The sequence below is a fragment of the Lepisosteus oculatus genome, chromosome 14 (genome assembly GCF_040954835.1).
Source record: "Lepisosteus oculatus isolate fLepOcu1 chromosome 14, fLepOcu1.hap2, whole genome shotgun sequence".
Classification (NCBI taxonomy): Eukaryota; Metazoa; Chordata; class Actinopteri; order Semionotiformes; family Lepisosteidae; genus Lepisosteus; species Lepisosteus oculatus.
Window position 1 is genome coordinate 18,339,836 of NC_090709.1, and position 16,906 is coordinate 18,356,741.

The following is a 16,906-nucleotide window of genomic DNA, read 5'->3' on the forward strand; positions in this document are numbered from 1 at the left end:
TCTCTCAGGTTCTCTTCAAACAAAAGGCCCCGACTTGTAAGCCACCACCTTTGGAGCCAGAGAGAAGGCGGATAATTCCTCACAGCTCAGAAAAAAAATGAGCAGGCTGTTTCCCCCCAAGGTATCTTGGGACTTATAGTTCTCTTCCTGCATAGAGGAAACTACATTTTAAACAGACAGGGTCAAGAGGGTAGAGGCTCCTTAAAACTCTAGACCCAAAGCACACTCCCTCTATAATTACGCTTACGTCGCACTTTTCTGGATACTCCACTCATAGCACTTTACAAGTAATGGGGACTCCCCTCCACACCACCACCAAAGTGTAGCCCCCACCTGGACAATGCAAAGGCAGCCGTAGTGTGCCAGAACACTCCCCTCACACCAGCTGTCAGTGGGGAGGAGAACAGAGTGATGAAGCCAGTTCATAAATGTGGAGTTTTAGGAGGCCATGATGGATAAAGGCCAATGGGACATTTTTTGACCAGGAAACCAGGGTAACACCCCTACTCTTTTCAAGAGATGCCCTGGGATTTTGTATGACAAAAGAGTGTCAGGACCTTGGTTTTACATGTCATCTGAAGGACAGTGCCTTTTCACAATCATCACTATATTGGGGCATTAGGGCCCACCCAGACCATAGAGTCAGCATCTCCTACTGTCCCCCCTAACACCTCTTCCAGCAGCAACCTTAACTTTACCAGGAGGTCTCCTATCCAGGTACTGGCCAGGCTCATGCCTGCTGAGCTTCAGGGGATTGTTAGTTGTGAGTTACAGGGTGATGTGGCTACTGGCACATTTATGCACACCTAAGTCCTGGCCCATATTTTGGCACAATTTCCTTTCACACACTCACCTGAGTGATGTCCCCTAAACTTCAGGTAGCGGTCCATGTGCATCTTGAGAGACTGGTGGATTGGAGAGAGATTCACCCACTGGGTGTTGAAGCTGTCGAACTCGAGCATGTCCTCCCCATCGTACCCAATCCAGTCGAATGATTCCACCCTTCCTTTCTCATCCTTTGAGCAACCCACAAACCTCTGCAGGACATGAACCCCTGAGAGATGGACAAGAATGAGCTTCACTGTTATCTCTATTCAACACCTGAGAGACCACCAGAGAAATAACATACACAATTCACAGGCAATCAACATTATGTGTCAACAAAGAGTTCTATACATGTGAGGACAAAATATCACATATTTGTGACAAAATATTAGGTTTTTCCTCTCACCACCAGTTACGTTTTTTAGCTCTTTCATCATTTCAAAGAAGAAAAGCTCCTCCAGAATGCATTGGTTTGCAGAATCTACTGCGACCTGCTTCAGCCAGTCCTGCTTGAACATGACACGCTTCATTCCACTGCTGTACTCCATCAAGGGCTCCCCATCCAGAGAGACTAAGCCCTGGAATTCCCATTCTGTTCTGAACCAAGTTCAACCATATATGAGTCTACCAAAATATGTCTCTCTGGAAAAAAAAGAAATAGTATGTTAATACTTACTGCACAGTATGTACACTCCAGTACATTAACACTGCACTGAGAGAGAGGGGTTAATACAGACACACTGACTGGACACTCCAGTACATTAACACTGCACTGAGAGAGAGGGGTTAATACAGACACACTGACTGGACACTCCAGTACATTAACACTGCACTGAGAGAGAGAGGGGTTCATACAGACACACTGACTGGACACTCCAGGACATGAACACTGCACTGAGAGAGAGAGGGGTTCATACAGACACACTGACTGGACACTCCAGTACATTAACACTGCACTGAGAGAGAGAGGGGTTCATACAGACACACTGACTGGACACTCCAGGACATGAACACTGCACTGAGAGAGAGAGGGGTTCATACAGACACACTGACTGGACACTCCAGTACATTAACACTGCACTGAGAGAGAGGGGTTAATACACACACACTGACTGGACACTCCAGTACATGAACACTGCACTGAGAGAGAGGGGTTAATACAGACACACTGACTGGACACTCCAGTACATTAACACTGCACTGAGAGAGAGAGGGGTTCATACAGACACACTGACTGGACACTCCAGGACATGAACACTGCACTGAGAGAGAGAGGGGTTCATACAGACACACTGACTGGACACTCCAGGACATGAACACTGCACTGAGAGAGAGAGGGGTTCATACAGACACACTGACTGGACACTCCAGTACATGAACACTGCACTGAGAGAGAGAGGGGTTCATACAGACACACTGACTGGACACTCCAGTACATGAACACTGCACTGAGAGAGAGGGGTTCATACAGACACACTGACTGGACACTCCAGTACATGAACACTGCACTGAGAGAGAGGGGGGTTCATACACACACACTGACTGGACACTCCAGTACATGAACACTGCACTGAGAGAGAGGGGTTCATACAGACACACTGACTGGACACTCCAGTACATTAACACTGCACCGAGAGAGAGGGGTTAATACAGACACACTGACTGGACACTCCAGTACATGAACACTGCACTGAGAGAGAGAGGGGTTAATACAGACACACTGACTGGACACTCCAGTACATGAACACTGCACTGAGAGAGAGAGGGGTTAATACAGACACACTGACTGGACACTCCAGTACATGAACACTGCACTGAGAGAGAGAGGGGTTCATACAGACACATGACTGGACACTCCAGTACATGAACACTGCACTGAGAGAGAGAGGGGTTAATAGAGAAACACTGACTGGACATTACACTGCATTAAGAGAGGTTAATACAGACACACTCAACATTATATTATATTGCAAAGGAACAAGTAATAGGTTTATTCCATGCTGAAAAAAAAGAAGAAAGAGAACACAACGTTTTGGCCGTGGAGCCTTCTTCAGGTGTGTATTCAGTATTATATGTAATATAATACATTATATTATGTATAATATAATACATAATATAATATAATATAATATAATATAATATAATATAATATAATATAATATAATATAATATTAACAGTGGTCCTGGAGAGATGGTTTGTTTGCATTTTTTTTTTCATACCAAATCAGCTGATTTAACATAAATCAGTTCATGTGTATAAATACAGCCTTTTTGTCACTGCCTCTCCCAGCTTTTCAGGTCCGTCAATTTTCAGCGCTGCAGACACTTTTGCTCCAAATATGAACACACTTTCCTTGGACCTTTATGAAATTACCCAGCTAGGTGAGTCTGGCAAGACACCAATTGCTAAAAATCACTCAGTCATGACAACAGGCCTGTTTGTACGTTAAATCTATGGAATTGTGACGTGAAGAGGAAATTATGTTTTTGTTGTTGTTTACGGAAAGCGTATCATAATTATCATAATTAATGACCCCCAAGGCTGTAACCGAAATGTACAGACGCAAACTAAGTGACGACAATAAAATAATGATTAAAGTATAGCTTTAGCGATACATAAACATAAAAAACATAGCGAGCTCTTATCACGAGTTTACTACTCGTGCATCTGGAAAAGCACCTCCAGCGACCCAGCCTGGAAGACCCAAAACCACCAGAGCCGCGAACAGCATCATCATGACCCCGGTCTGTTTGATTCGAGCTCTTAAAAAAGAAAAAGAGCCCTTAAAACACCAAAGTGAAGGTGATTGTGCAGGTGAGGACGCTGGTGTTTCATAACACTCAAGAACTTTCGGTTTCGGTAACCTGTCAGACTCGTTTAACACGTGGGCGGTGCTCAGAAAGCCCGTGTATTTGCTTGTGTGTATCGCAGATAGTTTTTACTGGTAAAAAAAAAAACGACATAGGGAAATTTTATACAAACTGATATCATGAGAGGCCCCAGGAAAGATACTGTATAAAATAAAAGTTATTACTTGTTTATACTATTATATTATTTGTTGATAAAGCACTAATACTCCTTGGCTGGGTTATTTCTGACCTGTGCGCGCGGGACAGACAGCTCTGAGTGACAGCAGGCGACACACCTGGGCGCAGGTTCACACAGACGCACCTGTCTCCTGTGAAACAGACAGCTTGAACCATCAGCCTGGGACAGAGCTGACCTAGAGCCAGGTGACCCAGGGACCAGGACTGGGAACCCCGAACTCGCCGTGTTTTAGTCAGTGAATGTAATTTACCCGAGTAGGGTAAACACGGTCTCGCGTCGGTTTTAGCCTTTTAGTTACTGTACGTGTTCTGTAATCAGTATGTTTTACTTATCACGGTTTGTCCTGTCCTAATTTTAATTGTGTATTTGTTTGCGTATTTGTTGTATTCAGAAAAGGGTGGGAAGTGTCGAAAATAACTTTATCAAACGCGAGAGCGCGGTGTCACTGCAAACACGATTCACGGGCTCCGTGGCTGCTGGACTCCTGTCGTCATGGCAACCGGGGGAAAGCACATTGAACAAGCCGACGTACAGAAATCCCGGAGCACCGCGAACATGTGACTCGTTTACAGCATGTTGATCCCTCAAATGAACGGGAGAGAAACAGAAACAACATTTCGGCTGTTCAGACATCTTCATGGTCGACACTGCATTGTTTTTATAGCGTTGTTAGTCGAACATTCATCTGATACCGAAGAGCTTTACTGTCTCAATGGATATAATAGTCTCTGGACAGACTCAGTCTTCACAATAGCAAACCACTGCTCTGTTAAAATAGACAAAGACTCTCTGCCTGAATTCCTGTATATTATCATGTCCCAGGTCTGTCAGCCAATTACCAGTCTGTACAGAGCTATTACCACAACAGGTTCTTCTTGACTGCTAACATATCACCTCCGACATCCTACATCATATATCTAGTCTAAAAGTTCCATTACTGGAGCAACATTACCAGAAAGAAACAGAAAGATACATCAGGTTTTGTGAGTAAGATATTTAGTACAGGAAAGTGCTTGTTCCACCAAGACCACAACCATCACAGAGTAAAATATTATGTTTTATTCTTCACATTCATCCCTAATCTGGATAGGACAGAGACAATCCACACTGCCCCACACACTCATCTTCCACCTCATGCTTTTTCTTTTTGGCGCCTGTAATATAAACAATGCTGCTACTCACACTGGCAACCCACTGAAGCTAAGCAGTTGTGAGCCTGGTCAGTACCTGGGAAAAGGTTGGGGAAAGGTTGCTGCTGGAAGAGGTGTTAGTGGGGCCAACAGGGGGTGCTCACCCTGCAGTCCATGTGAGTCCTAATGCCCAAGTATAGTGACAGTGAGACATTAAATCGAGGTCCTGACTCTCTGTGGTCATTAAAAACCCCAGGGCGTCTCTCGAAAAGAGTAAGGGTGTAACCCTGGAGTCCTGGCAAAATTTCCCATTGGCCCTTACCAATCATGGCCTCCTAATAATTCCCATCTATTAATTGGCTTCATTACTCTGCTCTCCTCCTCACTGATAATTGAGGAGTCAATATTATTCAGGTCAATATGTTCTTGCCTTCCCAAACATCACAGCTATTATCTCAACATCAAGTCCCTTACCAAATACCGTGAACTAATAAAAACACTAACAATTCTTTCTATTTGCCAAAAAGTTCAGATTATTTCTACTTTTATGTTTCCCCTTTTCCTTGAATATTCCTGATACTTCTACATGTTGGACGTTTATTCTTTCAAAGATGACGTTCATTATGCCCTTAAACGTTATGGTTCCATCATGTCGCCACCAGAGGGCACTGCAATCTCCCTTTGCTACTCCAGCTGCACAGCAGACCCACAGACTAAGCAGATGTCTGTACCCGATCTACATGTTTGTTGTGCCATGCTCTTGGTGTTTCGTTTTTCTCCCTGCATTCCTTACCTGGTTTTAGACTTTGGCATTTTTCTTGACTTTGTTATTGGTTTCTGTTCAATTGTTGACTTCCTGGATTACTTTCCTGGTTCTGGACTTTTTATTTGTTTCTAGGAGTCAGTTGCAGATTGTGTTTTATTCTCCTCATTTACATTTCTTTGATAGCTGGAACCTGGATGTGGTCCATTCCTTGAATATCTGAGCTGTTGGGCACCCTTTCTAGCAAATAGGAGAAAGATGTGTTAAAGTCCCAAAATTTGCTCTTTTGGGCTGTTCCATGTCAGCACAATTGGAACTCATTTGCCACTGCCCACTGTAAAATCCCCAACCCTACTAGGACCGTAGGCCTTTTCAAGACTCCAAGAGAGGCTGCTGAGCATGATTTCCCCACAACTCCGGCAGAATTTATGATTCTTTTTCACTGCTCACGTGTCAACACTTAGGTCCTGGACTTCCACCAAATTCACTCTGCAGTCTTGGGACCAATCAGGCTTACAGGAGCGAGACAGGCAGGGTGCCTGACATCAGTCTAGAGAATCACCCTCAGACCTTGGTGCAACTGGAATGCCTTTTGTTTTCTGGGCAGGAAGACAATGACATGATCGCATATAATGGTATATACTGGTACACACTGACTGACACACTCAGTGACTGACACACTGACTGACACTGACTGGCAGAACTCCTGACTGACACACTCCCTGACACACTGACTGACATTTCTACTGATTGACATACTCCCTGACACACTGACCGGAAGAACTACAGAAACTACAGAGTGATACACTGATTGACACACTAACGTTCCTTCTTGGGCTACTGGGCTTTTTTGTTTACTTTTTGGCCTAAATATTTAATTTTCAAACTTTGGCAAATAATTCAATTTTCAGCCCCCAAAACCATTTTTCCACATAACTTTGGAATTAATTTGAATCCTTTAAACATGTCCTGAATTTGAATCCTTTTCCGAGTGGTCATCTTCCCCTTCTGGCCAGTTGTGCAGTGTCTGGGATATTGTTGCATGCACACTGGCTCTGGCTGGGCTATAAAAGTCTAAATCGCTTTCCAAATTGCTATTGGCCTCTTGGTGTGGTCTCATTTTGGCTCCTTCAGTGTGGAGGGTCCGTCTGATGGAGGCAAACTAAGGCAGAGTGTATGACCATTGCCACTCTACATGCCTTGATCATCTTCACCATGTCTTCCTGTAAGTGATCAAGGTCTTTGGAAAAAAAAATATCCCCATCTACTGAGCCGAGCTTTTTCCCCAAGCTTTTGAAAGCTCCTTGGTACTCCTGGATGAATCTCTACCCAGAAGAGAAAGCCAACATAGGCCACAGTCAACAACTGTAGAACAAACATTTCGAACAACATAAACAAGACCCAAGCTTCCTTCCTTGAGCTCACTCCAAAATCCACAGCTCATTCACTCTGGTTTACACCCCTGCCTCTGCAATCTGCTGTCCCCTCCTGGTCCATCTGTGTCACTAGCCCCGTCTCCGTCTCCGTCTCATCTCATCTTCTGTCAAACCCCAGCTTTGCGATTTTTAGCCATTGTTTTAAGTTCATTTGTTAAAAGGCAATTTTAGGAATTATAAAGTTCGCCCTAAACCTTTTTCATACGTAGTTTCTGTAAAATCGACCTTTCCTATTCTCTATTAATAACTACAAATAAGTTTGAATTTTGCAGTCCATAAGAGCTAGCCTCAGTGATCTGGCTACATTACCCTCTAATCTTGTACAATTTGGCTTACATCAGAAACCTGGTGAAGAAATTGCTCACTTCCAGCCCCGATTTGATTTGCAGTGGGACTTGCAGTGTGTAACCAATGGGTGCGCTCCACATCAGGGTTGAGTAACGATGAGTATTGGCATAGGTGAATGTAAGCAATTATCATATGGAATTATAACACTATATTAAAAAAAAAATCACATCCCTGGGTGGGCTCAAACCACAACCTTTCAGTTAACCGACGAGCGCGGGCGAACCTATTGCGCCGCAGAGACAGATTTTTTTTTTGCTAGCGGAAATTATCGTCTTCAAGGTGTATTAATTAGATTTCCATTTTTTTAAATCAAAATGTGCATTTTGGTCTGATTTTTACACATACGGGGATGTTAGCACAGTATTCGAGAAGGTGAAGAAATAAATGTTTGACTGCTGGCTCCACACCGAAGAGAACAATAAAATCGTTACCGGAAACTACAAGTTAGAATTTAGCTGGTTTGATAGAAGCGATTATGGCGATTTGCATCAAAAGCATAACTGTATAATCAGAATCTTGAATCTTGACAAATACTACTGGCCTGGAATGTCTTGCGATTTTGAAAAATTGGCAGGTTTTATAATTTATTGAAATTGATTTTGTCTCATGTTTAATTGAAATTGACTTCATGAAATATATTTATTTGTTAAAAATGCTCTGATGTATATTTGCAGGTTTCGCAATGCCCCAAATTTCAGTCAAGGAAGATCCTTATAAAGCAAGATACAACATGCTCTCTAATAGAGGCCTCTTGACTTCATTCATTAATTCATACTGTATGTACTCTATTTACATTCTCACTACTGTCAGTCACTACTTTCTGTACAGATGCTTGCTAACATTTCCTTTTCAGTTGTTTGCCAATTTTGGGAGCATATCATATCAGCATGGATTCCAACAATTACTGCTGAATTTGTGTGCAGAGTGAAAGCAATAGGATGGTGACACAAATGACATAACACTGGAAATGTAGAATTAATTTTGACTTTAGGTCAAAGCAGGATTAACGGATCCATAATGCAATTATTGAAAGACTCAAGGAGAAGTTTGAAATGTGCAATGTTGCCATTGAGTTCTGGATGTGAATTTGTGAATGAGGTATTTGTTTTGATACTTTCCAAATAATAACTGAATTGAAATAATTGTGGCATTTTGAAATGTAATTTGAGTTTTACATATTTTACTCCATTTTTTTTAAGCATTGTGAATATGCTGAACGTGAGTACCTTTGTGTTCTTTTAACATGTAAAGGTTAACACAGTTCTCTGCAGTTTTCTAGACATTAAAAGTCTGCTCCATTTCACCCACAGACCAGATGAATGAGAGAATGAATGGCACAATTCAGTTACATTAAAACAGTCCTTGGTTACACACAAATCAGTTAATAATATATTAATATTATGTTTTTTATGTGTGATGTTAATGAACAATGAACCAGTGATCTTTGCACTATAAGCTCATAATACAACACAGCCTTTACTGGACCAGCAGTCTCTATACTGTAGGATTACAAACTTATACCATCCAGAATGGACCAGTGAACTCTGGACTGTAGGGTTACAATATGACACAGCCCAGACTGGAGCAGTGGTTTCTGGACTGTAGGGTTACAATTCGATTGAGCCCTAAAGCTCAATAAATCTCAATCCACCATGTCAGTTACAATAAATTAATCAATTTATTTATCACCCATACCAACATTTATAGATAAGTTTACAACACAATGTCCTCCTCGCAGGTCTTACTGACTGGGCAGGATGTGAAAATAAGACTGGAAACTGAGTCTGCAGTTCTGAACTGATGCTACACGGGTGGTGGAACTGACCCCCAGGTTCAGGACTCCTGGATGGAGCAGATGTTCAGGAGGCACTGTCCCAGTGTTGCTGCATCATAGGGGCTTCTTCGCCACACAGACACCCAGAAAGTCATTCCTGTCAGGTCAGGGCACCGATACTGTCACATCCTGCACTCGCCCTCACCCTCGCAAACCCCATTACATTCCCAAACCCATTGTTTCACGCTCTCATTCCTAACTGAACCCATCACATCACTTTTCACTTTTGATCTCACCTTTCGGCTATGCAAAGGTTCTTAGGAGAACTACCTGCCGGATCCCTGACAGATACAGCAGGATAAGATTTATTGTTAATTGATCAGACAGCGTTTCAGAGCTCTGGCTGACATTAGGACAGGGTCTATTCCAGCTGACACAGGGTCACAGAGCTTGTCACCACAAACCCAGGATAGAGGGGTTCAGAGAATGAGGTCTGGACTCTGTGCAGGAGGGTCACTGTGTCTCCAGAGATGCTATAAAATGACAGAGTTCCTGCCCTGTGGTGCACATACACTCCTATTCTGGAGGAGGGAGGGTCAGTTACTGCGGTTCTCACATTGTTGTGCCAGAAAGAGCAACTTGAGCCAGAGCAGCACAAACTCCAAGACTGGTCATTGCGCCCAAGAACACAGTCAAAGCCCCCTTTCCTGCCGATTCCTTTGTAGGTGACGCCTATAAAAACCCCTGTCCCTCTCCACTCCACCTCCCAGTAACAGCGAGTCCCAAACAGCCCTTCTCTGCACAGCACTTGTCTCCAGCTGTCAAATCTCTCGGGGTGATCAGGATATTTCTGGCCCTTGTCACTCCAGGTCACCTTCCTGCTCCCATCAGACAGATAGAGATGTGTATTGACTGTGTTGGGGTCCAGCGTGAGCTGGGAGAAATCTGATTGGACAGAACAGGAGAGTCAGAGGACACACAGGCAGAACAGAATCCCTGAGCAGATCTCATCTAAAGTCCAGCCCCCACAGCCCAGTAAGATACACCCTGGGGTTTTTGATTGGAAAGAAGAAGACGGTCAGATGATAGACAGGCAGAACAGACATACATCTCCTGAGACTCATGAGTAAATGCTGAGTTCCTGAACCCTGTGACTGTTTTTGGTTGTTTTTCACAAGCTTTTTCTCTCACACTTGGAAAATAATAGTACCACACACAATTTCAGCAAACTGCACCGTCTCAAATAAGATGTGTGTCAATGCGTCCATTTGTATCAGTGTGTGAGTCATACTGTGTGTCAGAGTGTATGTGAGAGTGTGCATCAGTGTGTGTATCAATGTGTGTGTATCATTGTGTGTATCAGTCTGTCAGAGTGTGTATTCTTTCAACGTTAGTTGACTGAGAAGATTTTAGATTTTAGATAAGGTTTGTGACACTTGGAACAATAAACACTTCTAACTTCAAAGTAGAGAGGATGTTTGCTGAGGTCTGGAGTAGAAACAATTTTAAAATTTACCTTAGTACCTAGGTAAGGGCTGGATTAACGATTGTCAAGGAGCAGTATAGAACACAATATAAGATGACATTAAGATCACAGAAAAAAGGGGGGGAGAAACAAGGAGACGATAGAGGAGTCCGCAGGAGTTGGGACTTGAAACTTGCGCCAGGCGAGAGCCCCCACTTCATGATCATCCAAACCAAACCTGACTGGAGCTGAGTATTTGAACCTTGTTAGAGAGAGCACGCTATTCTGTGTTTTTAGGGAACTTGGGTTTCCTGGGTAAAGGATACTTCAATTAGAAACGTCTTTTTTGCTTACAGTGCATGTTTAGGATAGGGATATAGGCTCCCGTTAATTTGGTGGCTTCCAGGGTGCAATGAGAGAGAGATTTAACTGCAGGTTGCTTTGTATTTAGTTAGAAGGTAACTCATCTCTTATGTGGCTTCTGTAGGCATATTAAGAGTTTAATGTTTAGTAGCAGTCTGGGGCTTTCTGGGTGACGAGAATGTTAGGCCTCTGAAACGCTTTTTTTGTAAATACTGTACGTACAGCAGCGTGTGTGCTGTATGTTTTGTTGTGTGTAGTGTAGTTTGTGTCTTGCGTCATTGTAATAAATATTTGTTTTAACCAAGTGTGCCTGGATTATTACTCCTCTCAACAAAGCTGTGTCAGAGGACAAATAATACACATGCCTCTAATTATACCAGCCACTTGGGTATATTGCTAGAAATCACTTACAAGTTGAATAATTATTTCATTTTTTGACTAAACCGCTCGGTCAAATCCTGATTTTCACCATTTCCTCCCCATATGGAATGGTATCAATGTATGTGTAATATGGTGTGTATTAGTCTTTCTGAGTGTGTATCAGTGTGTGAGTGTAAGAGTGTATATTAGTCACAGAGTGTTTTGGTGTATCTCTGCTGTGTGTCAGAGCTCCAGATATCTGTCACTAGGAGATCTCAGTGACAAAGACTCACAGTGTAAAAGTTCTGCTCTGCTCCGGGGTTCTGGAGTCTGCAGACTATAGACATCACTCACTGGGGAGACACAGATAGAAATTTCTCATCAGGGCAGATCTGTTGTAGAATTAAACCAGCTGGTTCTTTCATCTGTATTGGAGTGTTGATTTTACTTTTATCAGTCATGGATATGTTTTCCATCTCTTTCAGTGTCTAAAGCTTTGATTCCAGAATACATACTGTAGTTGAGAATTCATGGAGATTTGAGTCCTCTAATACTTCAGTGGGTCCTTTTGTAGTACTGGGTCAGTGGATCCTAATGTATCTGAATTGTTCTACTCTGACTGTATCTCCTATTGTAACTGGACTGTTCTACTGGGACTGTAGCTATTATAACCTATTGTAACAGAAATGTTCTACAGTACTGGGACTATAGCTCCTATTATTAGATTATGTTTCATCACTAACCTGTTCTGGAGATCTTGACTAATTCCTTTTTGCAGATGTCTTCCAGTTGCTCTTTCAGTCCTGAGACAGCTCTCCTCACAGCCTCAGTACAGAAGTGTGGACTGACAGGAATGATGGGGGAGTCTCCAGCTCCAGGAGAGACAAAGAGAGACTGGACAGCCTACAGCAGGGAAGATAGAGAGGAGTTTCCAGTCAAACCCCAATGGGCTATGACACACATTCTGGAGGAGAAGCCAGAAGTAGCTCCATTGGAGAGCTCTGTGCCAAAGACATCTTTCTTTACTGCAGAGTCCTAGAGCAGTGATGTTACCTGGAGAAAAAGGATGTGATCCTCTGTGTGTGAGAGCTGGTACAGCTCAGCGTCTCTCGTCCTCAGCTCAGCGATCTCCAGCTCCAGTTGCTCTCAGAGTCTTTCAGCCTGACTCACTGCAGCCCTCTCCTGAGCTCTGATCAGCTGTGTGACCTCAGAGCGAGTTCTCTCAATGGAGCGGATCAGCTCAGTGAAGATCCTGTCTGTCCAGCACTGCTGTGTGTGCAGAGCTCTGAATGAGGAGACACAGGAATTGTTAGCATTATTACAGAGGAAAACACTCCAACTGAAGACAGAAAAGATGTCCCTCTATCCCTGATCACAGGAAGAATTTAAACTTCTCATGTCACACTCACAGTCCCGATAGTCATTGAGGTAATATACTGATGCAGTGTCAGAGTTTCAGGCAGAATGGAGAACATCAGTATGTCCTCACATTTAGGTATCAGTGTGAATTAGGCTCCTCAGAACTAAAACTTGTTCCAGTTGCTGGTTGACTGGATTGCATCTCTACATGACCACTATACTGGATGTTCTAAATTAGATTTGTTGGGTGTATTAAGAGATATAATATTATCACATGTCGCCAGTAGCTATATCACCCTGCAGCTCTCAACTGGCAGCCCACTGAAGCTCAGCAGGGCTGAGCTGGGTCAGTACCTGGATTGGAGACCTCCTGAGAAGCTATGGTTGCCAACGGGGGGTGCCCACACTGCGGTCTGCGGGGACACTATACTGTAGTGGGTGCCGTCTTTCAGATGAGACTCTAAATCAAGGTCCTGACTCTCAGTGGTCATTAAAGATCCCTGGGCATTTCTCACTAAGAGTAGGGTGTTATCCTGGTGTCCGGGCCAAATTTCCCCCCCTCGGCCTCCAAATTGTCCCCATGTTTGATTGGCTTCCACTTGCCCTGAGATAGACTGGCACCCTGCCTTATGCTTGTTGCTTGCTGGGTAGGCTCTGGCTTCCCGCGACACCATAGGGTATAAAGCGGTTTGGCAAATGACATGACAATATTGTCACATGATGCCACTGTGTTTCCCAGGAGTACTGGTTTGTCCAGTGGCCAGCTATGGAAATGAGCTTCAGTCTTGTCAATACCCACTCTGAGTGACTCCACAGCCTGGTTCAGCTCCTGCAGCTCCCTCTCTCTCTCCTGGAAACTCTGCTGGGTTTGTGTCAGTAGCTGCTTCTGTGGAGAAATGCAGACATTTCTCTCCCCACTCTCAGCACAGATACATTGTCTACAAGACACTGAACAGTGTAATGAATAAAATACAACTGCACAGTCCTGAGATATTGCTACCATAGTACATACATTTTCAGGCCGGATCAATGTACATGATTGATAAATCATGATTATTCAGATCACAATCTGTATTCTTCTTACTTTTTTTTTTCCTAAACACATATTGATTCATATTTAATGTACTTTCATATATTACATTTCTCAAAACACAAGCGAGAAGATGGATTTACCCTGAAACAATTAAAGCAAACAGTCCATTAAACACAAGATTGACTGGAATGTCCTCAAGATTATTGATGCATGCCTATCCTGTTGATCCATCCTCTGAGCATTTGGAAAAGAGAGGAAATGATTCTTGGAGCTGACATTTCCAGATGCACCCTAGTGAATAACTCCATCTCTCGCAGCTCCTGTGCCGAATTTCTAAGGACAGTGAATCTGTCTTTCTTCAAAGTTCTGCAAGCCTGTTGTTTCCCTGCTATTGTGAGATGAGGAGCTCTTTGGCCCCAGCTGAAGCTCATGAAGGTGGTTGAGGATTTTGTTCTTAATTGTGAGTCCAGCTCCATCAGTCTAATGTTCTGCCTCTGATTCAGCATTCCTGAAGCGTCTTATCTCAAGCTTGTAGTGTTACTCTCAGAGTGGTGATATTGATGTCCTACATCCTGTCCTCTATTCTATGGTCACAAATGCAGTTTACTGTTATGGGTTGTCACTGTATGGACAGCTCATGAGGGTCCTGATGTTCCAGGTATCACATTCCGATTGATACTTCTGTGTTTTTCGTTCACAGTAAGATCTTACTGGGCTCTTTTTTCCTTCCTCAACAGGGGTGAGCAATGTTAAAGATTGTTAAACATAAAAAATACATTCTGTCTCTGCCCAGATACCTGACATCCCAGAAACCTGACCAGGACCAGGAGCTTCCAGATATCACTGTTCTGATCCCTGAAGGATGTGGAGGATGTGTTGGGGGTGGAAGAGGTCTGTGTGACACCTTCTGTGGTAGAGAGACCAGCTTCCTCACCTGTTTATGTAACGACACCATGATCAAGTGGCATGGAGACCAGTAGACTGGAGGTCTCTTTCAGCTACAGCCTTTGCCCATCGGAACAGCAGCTGAGACATTCCAGGTGGTTCATCTTCCTCTGTCTGTTCTGCTATTTAGGATGTGGCAATCAGAGCCCAGTTTTTGGTATATGAAGGCAACAGGAATCCTAGCAGGACAGAACAGTTTGTCCTCACACCAACCTGTGGATACTAACCGCAGATCACTCACAGTCCAGGTTCCAAAGAGATGAGGATGAAATTTGCCGTCCATTAATCTCTTCAGTGAAACAATAATCTGAATAACTGGCAGAGCACTGATCTACTAATCTGTGACTTAAGATCATAAGGAATTCATGAAGAGCTGCCCTAGTTGTTCCAGTCAGAGGTTATTGTGATGAGTCTGTCTGTGTAAGAATTTCAGATCTCTGTGGACATGGATTGAGCTAAGAAACACCTGGATAACTTTGGAAATACTTCCTTGTTCCTCTATGAACTATTACAGTGAAAACCTGTTTTTTTTTAATCTCCAGAACACATGGTGTGTAAAGATCAACTCACACACACCTTATCATCACACACTCCTAACACCCCTGTTTCCCCTGTACCTGAAAGCCCTCAGTAAAAAAAAAGTCCTCACCTGTTTCTCAGTCCTTCCTGCTGCGGGAGAGACACTATCATGACCTCTGTGTTCATCCATTGTGCACAAATAACAGACACATGTTTGATCAGTACGACAATAGAACTCCAGGGGTTTGTCATGATTCAGGCATACAAGTTCATCCAGATGTCCAGTAGCATCAACCAGCGTGTGTCTCTTCAAAAGGGCAACTTCATGGTGAGGTTGGAGGTGAGTCTGGCAGTAAGAGGCCAGACACATCAGGCAGGATTTCACAGCTCTCGCTTGACTCCCAGTGCAGACAGCACACAGCACATCTCCAGGGCCAGCAGGACTGTGAGCAGGAGGAGGAGAGCTGAGCCCTGTCTGCTTCAGTTTCTCCATCAGTTCAGCCAGCATGGTGTTCCTTCGCAGAACAGGTCTTGGAGTGAAGGTCTCTCTGCACTGGGGGCATCTGTAGACGCCAGTGTGATCATCCAGATCCCAGTGTGCCTTAATACAGCCCATACAGCTGTGCCCACAGGGAAGAGCCACTGGATCCTTCAGCAAATCCAGACACACAGAGCAGCTGAACTGGTCTTGATCCAGGAAATCACCTGCTGTTGCCATTTTGTCATTCAGCACAAATACCACAAGGAACTAGAGAGCTGTTTCAGCAGAGGTGAAATTGAACTTTTTGTCTGAGCTCTCTTCCTGGAGATGCAGGGGGTGTGTCCTTTGTAAAGGATGTGGCTTAAAAAGGGGTGTGGTTTTGAAACCAGCACCCAGCACTCCACTATGTTGATTGCATTTAGATCCTTGAAGAGAAAGTGCTTCTGTCCCTGCCTGGCTCTCCCTGTGGTCAGATTGTACTTGCAGATGGGCTGAGAGTCTCAGTGCCCTGCAGAGGATGACTACAGGATCAGCCAGCTGCCTGCTGGCTGGTTTCTGTCTTCTCACAGGTCATTCTCAACTACACCCCAGTGTTCTCCCCAGTTTGGCATTAAGCGGTGGCACGTTCTGTGTGAAGGCAGAGCCCTTGTCTAAGGGTGATGGGTTACCTTGACAACCACAGCTGGGGCAGTTAATTTTGGATGAGCCACAGCTGTGGGAGCTCTTTAGTCACACACTGAACACTTCCCCAGAGGGACCAGGTTAGTTGCCTGGGTTAGTTGCAGCTGAGAGAAGACGAATTCAAGGCTTCAACTAACAGACTCCCTCAAGGGGAGACAAGGACCGCTGCCGTAGTAGAATTCTGGCCATCACAGAGGACAGTCACCACCCCGGGCATGAGCTCTTCACCCCACTGCCCTCAGGCAAGACATACAAGAGCATACAGACACTTACCACTAGATTCTTCAATAGCTTCTGCCCACAAGCAATGCGATTGGCGAACACATTTGGCCATGCCCCTTGGACCACACCTACACCATCTACCTCATTATAATT

At 43.9% G+C, this 16,906-nt stretch overlaps 1 pseudogene; it reads right to left on the reverse strand.

Moving 5' to 3' along the window:
* Nucleotides 1-9,374: 9,374 nt before the first annotated feature.
* LOC138242799 (tripartite motif-containing protein 16-like) lies at nucleotides 9,375-16,150 on the reverse strand (annotated as a pseudogene).
* Between the last annotated feature and the right edge of the window lie 756 nt (nucleotides 16,151-16,906).